Source organism: Phaseolus vulgaris, chromosome 4 (genome assembly GCF_000499845.2).
Source record: "Phaseolus vulgaris cultivar G19833 chromosome 4, P. vulgaris v2.0, whole genome shotgun sequence".
Classification (NCBI taxonomy): Eukaryota; Viridiplantae; Streptophyta; class Magnoliopsida; order Fabales; family Fabaceae; genus Phaseolus; species Phaseolus vulgaris.
Window position 1 is genome coordinate 30,551,696 of NC_023756.2, and position 11,622 is coordinate 30,563,317.

An 11,622-nucleotide genomic window follows, 5' to 3' on the forward strand; every position below is an offset into this window, starting at 1 on the left:
TTAAATATGTTTTAACTCGGTCGGTCACCCAGGATAAGTGACATGACTCGTCCAGTACCGGCCGATACAATTTTATATAACTATTGTAAATTTTTAACTTTTATTTTATATAACAATTAATTTTAAATTACAAGAAAATCAAATTTATTCCCCGAAAGAACTTATAAAAATTTCATTCAAATAGAAGTTAAATAGAGAGTTCATACACACAATGACTTGACACAAGATATTGGATGTTTGGACTTACCCTGATCCTAAAGGTGTGGATTAGATATTAGTCTCTAGTAGGGGCATACTTAATGAGTTTTCCAGAAGATGATAGATCCATATAATATCATTATGATTGAAATGAAATCAAAAGTATTGGGAATTGAAAGGAATCAAGGTACTGTGATGCAAATGGATCTATGAGCAGTCAGTATGAATAAAATGAAAATAACTTAATTGAGCAATTGATTCATGTTATAAAATTTTATTTTCACTAGGTTACCCTTCTTTTTCTTGTTATGTTGTGAATTGCGATGATTATACTACGTACACGAACAAATGTTGATGCAGGGGTGCAGGAATGTCTGGAAGGCCTCAGGATTTTAATTTAAGCTTTGCAATGTAATTATTTATATTTATATAAATTCTAATAATGTATTAGGAACATTTGAAAGACTCGTACAAAACCGTGTAGAACTTGTATTGTAAATAGGTATATTTCTAGGGTGTTACACTACATATTTAAACATTTTAACAATAATATATTAAAATATATTTATTTATTATAAAACTAAAACTATAAATATTATAGTTCAAAACTTATCTATTTACTTGTAATATTATTAAAGGTATTTTTTAGGTAATTTTCTAATTTACTAGATCGATACTGACTTAATTAAAGAGAAAGAAAAGGAAAGTGTTTTTCTCTCTATTGTTTAGTTTTTCTGTTATTATCCATCCTATCACAGAGAAGATAAATTTTTTATTATTGATTCTTAAATGTTAAAAACAAATTTGGAGTGTACTTATTAATTTTTATTACTGGAAGTTTTTTTGGACTAATTGGTTCACATTAAGAGTTTGTTAGTTTTTATTTTCTGTATAGCATATCCCATTATCTTGTCTATTATTATTTTTTATTACTTGATATTTTTCAGTTATTTATATAAAGAAGAATTAATCTGAATTATTTTTTCCTTTTTTGTCTGTGATTTTCTCAATAGTATTGTGGTACAAATGATATCATAATAATAAATTATGATTTGTTATATTTATAATGAAACCTGGGTGAATAATGAAATATTTTAATTTTAATTTAAATAAGTTAAGTTAGATAAATATTTTGATATTATTTTGTCTCATACATTATAATTTTTTAGAACATGACATTTATCGAAATATATTAGTGTTTTTAAAAAAAATACGAAAAGTATAATAATATATAATAAATATTATTATTGTCTTATATTTTTTTCTAACCCTTTTAATGGGTTAGAAAATTATGTGTACAATGATATCAAATTTAGAATATGAACCAATTTGCATAGACTTTGAAATTACAAGTCTTTACAAAATTTATAAAAGACAAATTAAACTTATGTTTTTTCGTGCTTTTGGTAAAATGTCGTGATGTTACAAGTCTTCACAAAATTTATAAAAGATAAATTAAACTTTTTTTTTATTAAAAGTTTTAATATTAGGTATCACTATGCAACTTGACATCTAAACTAGACTAACACCTAAAGTAACAACAACCATTTGCTATCACATGAAAAAAATATTATTAAAAAAAAAGAAAAAACAAAAATATGGGGGAATTATACCAAAACCCATATGTTAACAAAAACGATACATAAAGAGATTATACCTATTCATAAAGAATTCTAAGAATAGACTAGATGGAAGTCTATTATACCAATGAAAAGATTCTCTATGAATAAAACCAAAATTTGCCAACTTATCTGCACACGCATTCCCTTTACGAAAAATATGAGTAACCCTAAACCTGATTTTACCACAGTAAGTAAGACAAGTATTCCATCGATTACAAAGCATCCAAGTAACATTTGTCCTAGCAATAAACACAGCACATACCAAGGTAGAGTCACATTCCAGCCAGACACTAGTAAGCCTCATATTTTGAGCTTCCTCCGAAGCATATATAATTCCATAAAACTCAGCAAACAGAACAGTTTGAACTTCAAGAAAACACGCTGAGAAAGCTCCAATAAATTCCCCCATACTCCCACGGAAAATACCTCCACAAGTGGCAAGACCTGAATATCCCCTAGCAGCCCCATCAGTGTTAATTTTAACCCAGCCTGGAGAAGGAAACACCCATCTAACAAGAAGAAGACAAAGAACTTTACCAATAGGATTATTAATACCAAAAAACTTAATCATGTTGAAATCCATCATATCATTCTTCACTGAAACTTTAGACGACTTTCCCACTAGACAAGATAAATCTTTAATAACCAAAACAACCATAGAAATCTCAATCTTATCCTGAAAACGAGCATAATTCCTTATATGCCATATCATCCAAATAGAAAAAGTTATCACAACAAGCTTAATCAATTTAACTAGAGTACTACCATCACTCTTAATAAAGAAAAGATCATCCTTATTAGAGAAATGAGGAGTAGCAAAAATTTGTCGCACCCAACTCTAAATATACAAAGCATTAAGGCCTTCAAAAAATAAATGCTGAATAGATTCCACATTCTTTTCACAAAGCGTATACATAGAACAAATATGCAAACCTTTTTTGAATATGTTCCGTCCATGATATTTTTTAAAAGACAAGAGTTTTAAAAGGTGGAATAGATGAAGGTAAAATAAATTTAGCCCAATAAAAAAACTCATGATTATAAGAAAAAAGTTCTAGCCCATATAAAAAAAATAGACATATTTTTAGCCTATCCTTTCGCCATTTCTAGGACTTCTGTTAAAACCGTGTCTATGCACGTTTTTCTAAACAAACATTTGTTAGTGAAATTTAAAATTACTCGAAGGTGAACCTCACATGTATAATTTAGTGGAACAATAATATAATATATTTATGAAAGTTAAAAATGATAACAAAAATAATAGTGACATGGAAAAATATATCATATATTTTAAATTATATAAAATAGAAGAATACAAAATGATACATTTCGTTCAAATATAGGCTAATGAAATACCAGAAGTGCGATAAGATATGTATAAATTTGTATAACAAGAAAAGGGTGTTAGAATATATCTCTTACATAGTGTGTGGAAGAGTCATCAATACTTAAACAGTTGTTTCATATCATATCAGCCACATCATAATAATAATGCCTTCTTATTATCTTTTCCTTTTCTTCCATTCATCCATTCAAGAGACACGCACTTGAATAGTCTCAATCTCTCCTATTCTGGTGGGAGCATTCCTACTCAACTTGGAAACAAAATGCCAAATCAAAAATATTTTCTTTCATTAAATAATAAAACAGATTACCAAAGGTTATTACAAAGTCGAGTTCATTTGAGGGTTTTGGCGTTACCTCTTAACTTACAATATATATAGTGTCAAGATATTAATTTTTTTAATCTTCTTGTAGACTAATATAATTATAATGGTTAATATAATTTATTGAATTGGAATTCAAATAAGTTGAGTTTAATTACATTCATTTACAATTTCACATTGAAAAATATGATTCGGTCTTTGTTTATCTTGTAATAAACCACATTAATGGTTGTACATAAATTGCATATGTGCTACGTATTTCTGATCTGGAATCACTAAAAAAAAATGAAGGCAGTAGTGGACTTAACTAGAGTGTACCAAACTCACCCTACCAAGACAGTAAAAAAATTAAAAAAATTGAGTTTGCTAAACGAACGTTATTGTGACACTAAAATAAAATAAAATAAAAAGTTATTAACGTGGTTTTCAGGGACATAAATAACAATTTTGGAAATTAAAGAAATGAACTTTGAGTGGTTAACTTCACATAAAAGAAACGTACTTAGGTATTTAGAGTTGGGTTCGACAAATTTTTCTCACTCCTCAATTTTCTAATAAGGATGATCCTCTTTCTTTTATAAGAGTGATGGTAGTCCTTTGATTAAATTGCTTAAGCTTGCTGTGATAACATTTTCTATTTGGATGATATGACATATGTGAAATTATGCTAGATTTAAGGATAAAATTGATGTTTCTAGGGCTATTTCGGTAATTAAAGATTTAACTTGTCTTGTGGGAAAGGATTTTTGACCATGATGGGGTTATTTTTTTGGTTTTTACTATAATGGGGTCCGTTTAAAAAAAATTACAAATTTAGGCAAGTTGTGCCAATTTGGCACGACTTCATATGCACAAATCGTCCCAATTTGACACGACTCTGCCATGTCATACTGAAATTGTGTCAACTTGGCACGACTTCTACCCTGTCATATTGAAGTCGTGCCAACTTGGCACGACTTCTGCCACGTCATAATTTTATTTTTTTAAAATTTTATTGTTTATATATTGGGTAGTAAGTTATGTAATGTTAAAAATTAATTTGATACATAATTTTCTAAGAGTGTTAGTTTTAAGGAACAAAAATTTGGATAATTGTGTATGGATCATGTTTGACGGTAATACAAATCTTGCTGAAAGCATCAACTCCATTTTGAAAGGGACCCGATCCTTACCGATTTGTGCTTTGGTTAAGACTATATTTGAAAGAATAAATGCTTGGTTTGTTGACGAGCGACCAAAATACAATGCATGTTGCGAGCCGAACATCAATTCCCAGAAGATATAGTCGCTCTGCTACGAAAGAATGAAGCACAATCTGCTATGTGTCATGTGCAAAGATATGACCGAGAAAATTCAGTCTTTGACGTAAAAGATATGCTGACTATCGAACATCGACGCTACAAAATTTAATTCAAGTTTGATTATTAATTTCCTCATTTTCTTTATCTATATATTTATTCATTCATAACACTCTTAGAACATTCATTTTCTTTATCTATGTATTTATTCATTCAATTCAAACATGATCCATACACGATTATCCATTTTTTTTGTTCCTTAAAACTAACACTCTTAGAAAATTATGTATCAAATTAATTTTTAACATTACATAACTTACTACCCAATATATAAACAATAATTTTTTTTTTTTTAAATTATGACGTGGCAGAAGGTCGTGCCATTGGCACGACTTTAGTATGACATGGCAAAGTCGTGTCAAATTGGGACAATTTGTGTTGATGAAGTCGTATCAAATTGACACGACTTGCCTAAATTTGTAATTTTTTTTAAGCAGATCCCATTTTGGTAAAAAAAAAAAAAAACCCCATCACGGTCAAAAACCCTGTGGGAAATTTGTCTAAAGTTTCAATGAAGAATGATATGTTGGATTTCAATATTATTAAGTTTTTTGGTATTAATACTTGTACTGGTAAAGTTCTTCATCCTCTTCGTGTTATATGGGAGTTCCCTACACCAGGTTGGGTTAAAATTAACATTGATGGGGCTGCTCGAGGGTATCCTGGTCTTGCTACTTGTTGAGGTATTTATCGTGGCAATATGGGGGAGTTTATTGGTGGGTTCTCTGCATTTCTTGACGTTAAAACGAATTTGGTTGTTAAGTTTTATGGAGTTATATATTCTATGGAGAAAGCACAAAGGATGAGGCTTACTACTGTATGGCTTGAACGTGATTTTGCCTTGATTTGTGTTGCATTTACTGCTAGGACTAATGTACCGTGAATGCTTCGTAATCGATGAAATACTTGTCTTAAATACTATGACAAAATTAGGTTTATGTTTACTCATATTTTTCGTGAAGGGAATGTGTGTGCTGATAAGTTGGCTAATTTAGGATTTATTCATAGAGAATCATTTCATTGGTATAATAGGTTTTCTTCTAGTATGTTTTTAGAATTCTTTATGAATAGGTATTAATTACCTATGTACCGTTTTTGTTAACATATGAATTTTGGTCCAGTCTCCCTACATTTTTGGATTTTTTTTCTTTTATCACTACAAAAAAACGTGTATGTGGTGACGGTTATTTTCGTATAACCTGACGTTTATAACCGCCACATTTTACATTTGTGGCGGTACCGCATAACGCCAGCATTCTTGCTGCCACAAAGTTTAATGTGGCGGTCAAGTGAGAACCGTTGTAGCAGACGCCATATTATACATTGTATAATGTGACGGTTTTAAGCGTGTAACTTACGTTAGTTATAAATGTCGTAATTTTCAATATGGTAAACCAATTCCAATGTAAATTGTGACAGTTATAAACGCCACTTAATACAGTATAGTATGACGTTTATGATAACCTATATGACTGTCATAATTCAAATATTAAATATTTAATTTTATTTTTAATATTTATAATAATTTATTTAATTCTGTTTTATAATTTAATTTCATATTATAATTAAATTTCAGTACACAGTTAATTTTCATAATATAATTAAATTATAACATAAACTAATTTCATAATACAATTAAGCTTTATAATATAATTAAAATTGATAAACATAATCAAAAGATGACTTCATTAATTTATTATGAGAACAGAGTTGATAATGTCAAAATAATCCAAACAACAAGTAAAGTAAATTGTCAAAATATAATTTGTTTCATATTTGAACATATTACAACTAAAGTCATAATCCTAATTCTAATTTGTCTTACTGCCTCCACTTGATCCAATAATATTCTGGTTTGGTGATGAAGCACCACTTCTAACATTCAGTGCCTGAAATAAATAAAAATATGTTTAGAGTTAATTTTCAATTTTTAAAAAATAAATGAAAATAATATTATAATAAAGTTTTAAGGACTGCAAACAATAGTATAACATATTTAGGACTGTAAACAGAAATTCTTCCTAAATAAGACTTGCAATGCAAACTAATGTAACTGCTAATATATCCATAAGCAACTACCAAAACAATGAATCTAACCTTCCCAATTTTCCACAGATAACAATAAAGACAATATAGCAGCAAAAAGTTTGAAACAACTCAAAAAATAGGCACATTGGTTTAAACCAATATGTACAAATGTGTTATTTGAAATTCCATAAACAGAATGCCTTTCACTTAGCCCCACTCTTAATCTGAAATTGAAAGTATATAGCCATATAAACAGTACAGTAACAGGAAGTTCACTATAAGTCATAATAATAATAATAATAAGTATGAGAACTTTACCATAATCAACTAATAGTCCACGCTTACTTAAGCACCCACCCTAATCGTATATCTTTTTGAAAACCCTTTCTAATTAAAATTTAAAATCATATTAGCATGTTATTTCATTCAACCTCGAGTAGAAAAAAAATACTAAGCAGGTATAGATTGAAAGAGTTTCCATACCTTGTTGTTAGCAATTTCCTTGGCCTTTTCCCTAGCAATCCAATCATCCAACAAAGAAAGCAACTAATTAATCAATTTCTAATAGCAGCTAAAATGAAGGGGAAGTTAACACCTAACAAAACCAAACCAAACCAAAGCAGGACAACCTTTGCAATCATCTCCGCAACACGCAACCTAGCCACAATTGATTTCTCCTCCCATGGAATTGTCTCATCAGCAACATACCAGAGGATACTTTTCAGGCTTCAAACACTGTTCGTTAAATACCCAACAAAAAACAAAGAAATTGAAATGTTTCTTAAGTTCTAGAAGAAAGAACAACCTATGACTTCGGAGGGTGGCCCTTCGTTGTGAAAATCGCCGCGTCCTCCACCGCCACGACCAAATCCACCTCTACCGCAACCGCCACCGTCGCGGCCACTCCTGAAACCTCCACCGCGCCCACGCTTCTAGGGATCTAATTATTTAGTGATCAGAGAATGCAGCCACAGAGGGTTGCCAAGACAATGTTCGAAGGGTTTAGGGTTTTGGGGCAACGCTGACGAAAATAGGTGTTTGAAGAGAGAGGAATACTTTAATGTTTGGGCCACTATTGGGCTTTTTTGGGACTAAAACACATTGTTATTACGGAGGGAACGAAACGCGGGAGATTTTTTATTTCAAAGGATAATTATGGCGGTTCTACATGCCACAATTTGAAGGGAGATTATGGCGTCTATGAAACTGTCTTATTATACAGCAAATTGTGGCGGTTTTTAATAATACTCTTTTCTTGTGATGGTAAATGATTCTTGTTACTTAAGGTGTCAGCATAGCTGAGATGTCAAGTTTCATAGTGATGTCGAACATGAAAGCTTTATAAAAAAAAATCACCTAAAAGAAATTTAATTTTATAATATGATAGATCGATGTAACTGACGTGGTAGCGTGTCTTTAGCCTATGCTAAAAAAGTAACTGACTGATAGCAAAGAAAGGAATTTGTATCGGTCGGTACCAAATGAGCCAATCTCAGCCTTAGTGACTGACCGCTCGAGCCAAAGGACACCTCAAGAAATGCAATAAATAATAGTAACGACAGCTACAATAACACTTAATGAGTCACATTCATATATTTCGGGAAATATCTCCGACAAATCAGTTAAATACTGATTAACTGAAAGATGTTACAAATATTCTCTAGATATTTCAACAAAATTATATATCAATATACCTTCCTATTAATTAGGGATCACAATGCATATCAGTCAATAACTGATATCCGACCCATCATGGCAATGAACCATAAGCAACACTATAAATAAAACCCTCTGCGCTGGTGTAAAGTACGTTTTAATCAGCTTTACAATATACACTCTTTACATAGAGTACTTACTTGAGCATCAGAGTCCCTTTTTCAGGTCACCTCGATTGGGCATCAACCACCGACCGAGCACCAACAGTTAGGGGAAGAGATATGAGGAAGGAGCGAGAGGATTACTGACACGTAAGCAAATGTACGTCCAGTCTCAGGAAATATCAAGGCCCCTCTTTCTCCATACAGAATTGAGTCATAATACATTTTCATTAGTTTCCTTTTCCCTTCTCAATTTAGCTTTTTCGTTACTGTTCTCAGTTTCCTACCGCTGCCTTGCCTTCGTAGTCACGTAGAAGCTAAATATTTTTTTCATACCTATTTTTTATAGGGTTGAGTACCGTACTGACAAATCCTAGCTGCGATGTAGTTTTAAATCGGGTTCCGACTGAAATCCCCATTCTTGTGGTGGAGAATTAGAAGTGATGGTGACGAGGCAGAGAAGAAGATCCATTTACCAATTGTCATATATGTAAGGTGAGTTGTTGGATGTATTGTAGACTTTTATAGGATTGTCAATAACTATCAAAGATTTTTTAATTTTGAGATTGCTGGTTGAAGATTCGTTGCGACAGAGTTAGAGTTACCGATTTCGTGGTTAGAAGAGAGTAGAAGTCGAGGAAGGAGCTCACCAAAGGCGCCTGCAATGCTTGCGAGAAGTAGGCTTCGATATAACACCCCATAATTTACATATAGCTATTAGAATAAAAGTTCTACCAGTTTCTATACAAACTTGGAGTTTTTCAAAACATTCCTAATACATGATTAGGATTTATAGAAATACAAATATTTACATATCTAGTTCAAAAGAACATCCTAATGCCCTCCAGAACCTCCAACACCTGTATGGTCATCTGCTCGTGTACGTAGTACAATCATCGCAGTTCAAACACAACAAGAAAAGCAAGGGTAAGCTAATGAAAAGAAATTTCATATCTTATCTAATTTTTGTAAAAAGAACCAATCAAACAAATCATTTATAAATATTTCTTTAAATGTTGTCATATAAAATTTCAATATCAATTTCATCATTCATATAGACCACACATGGATCTATTTTCAATCACAATCATTGGAATTCATTTCAATCCCACTTCATCTTCCGGAAGACTCATTAAGTATGCCCCTACCAAAGACTAACACCTGACCCAAAGATTACCAGCGAATCCAATACCGAGTGTCTACAGTGGAACCCGGTGTGTATGAACTCCCTCTCGGCATCTCACCACCTAATATCTTAGTCTACATGACTTAGATCATCAGTGAAGCCAGAGGATCTCCGTTAAACATAGTTTTTTCATACTTAATGTACCATCAAATAACAACTCATACATTATCCCAAATGTATGACATCAATTTCATACGATTTTCATCATGTAATATCATTCAAAAAGTGATCCACAACATTCAAAAGTCTATTTGACATAAAAAAATAACTCTTTAATACTAAATCATCAAAACCTAATATTTCCACCAATTTAAATAATATATAAACAAACAACCCAATATATAAACACACAACATCCCTGCAAGAGAAATTGAATATTGGGACCACGTCCCTTCCACATCCAGTTCTTCTAGCCTAAGGTTCTATTAAAAATTAAATTTAGCTTCCCTTACCTCAATTGCTTGCTTTCCAAGTAACTTCTAGAATTTTATTCCCCACAGTCTGGATAAGCTTCAAGATTTACGGGCCTAATGCAAGTTATCCAAACATAACAAAAATTCAGTATATAGTAGAATAAGTTGAGAGGATTAAACTTCTCAATTGACCCCACCAAGATTGATGACTAAATCCTAAGGAAAAATAGAGAACAAAGGAACTTTAGAGCCAAAATGAACTTACTCTGTTTGAAAATCTGATCGGGTAGAAATGTTCCTTAACTTCTCAGCTACAGGGTGGTATGATCAGATTCTAAAATAGATGAGGTATGGAGTGAGAAATTAAGAGAGAAGGTAGAAGGGAGAGATGGAGGGATAAAGAAGAAAGAAAAGAATGGTGCGTGACAGGGGGGTTCTGTTTCTTAAAAAGAAAAGCATTGTTACATTATCTCCAACTACAAAAATTTTCGTCCTCGAAAATGAACTTACCATCAAAAAATTTACTGTATCATTCCATTTGCATTAGTCCTTTTTCGGATTTTTATTAATGGATAAGAAGAGAAATATACTAATGATTCATTTTCATCTTTTCACTTGTATAAATGATAAATGTCATATTTCAATAATATTTTATATTAAAATATAGGCACTTATCGATATTAATTGATAAAATAGTTATAATATAACCTCTAATTTATGAATTTAAACTTTTTTTTTACATATTTTGTTATTATAATATGAATAAGATTATTTTATTCCCAAAGTTGTGTTAATTTCAGGATTTTAGGAAAAAATGGAGATGAAAGGGCGAAAAGAAAATATATCAAATTAAAAAGAAAAGTTAGAAAGCTCCAAATACTCGCTCAAACTCGCCTAAGCTAGAAGCTCCTAAAGGATCTCACCCAAGCGCACTCAATCATGTCCAGGCGAGATCACTTCAGAGACATTGGACCAGTTTTCGTCCACTCGTCGAAGCGAGCCCAATCATGCCAGACGATAAGTCACTTAGCCCAAGCCCAACTAGGTTAAATATGAGGCGTGAGGCACAACCCTATACATCATTTGGGAGAGTAAGAGGTGTTAGAAAACCATAGAGGAAGCAGTTGTTATGGAAAAACATCTTAGATCTTCTTTTCTTGCTTTACATGATTGGAATGACCAACATTAGTGGCTAGTTCTACCTTTTAGGATTAAGAGTAATTTATTCAAACTATTACAGTGTGTTTGGTTCTATGCTTGGAATGACCAACATTAGTGGCTAATTCTACCTTTTGGGATTGAGAGTAATCTATTCAAACTCTTACAGTGTGTT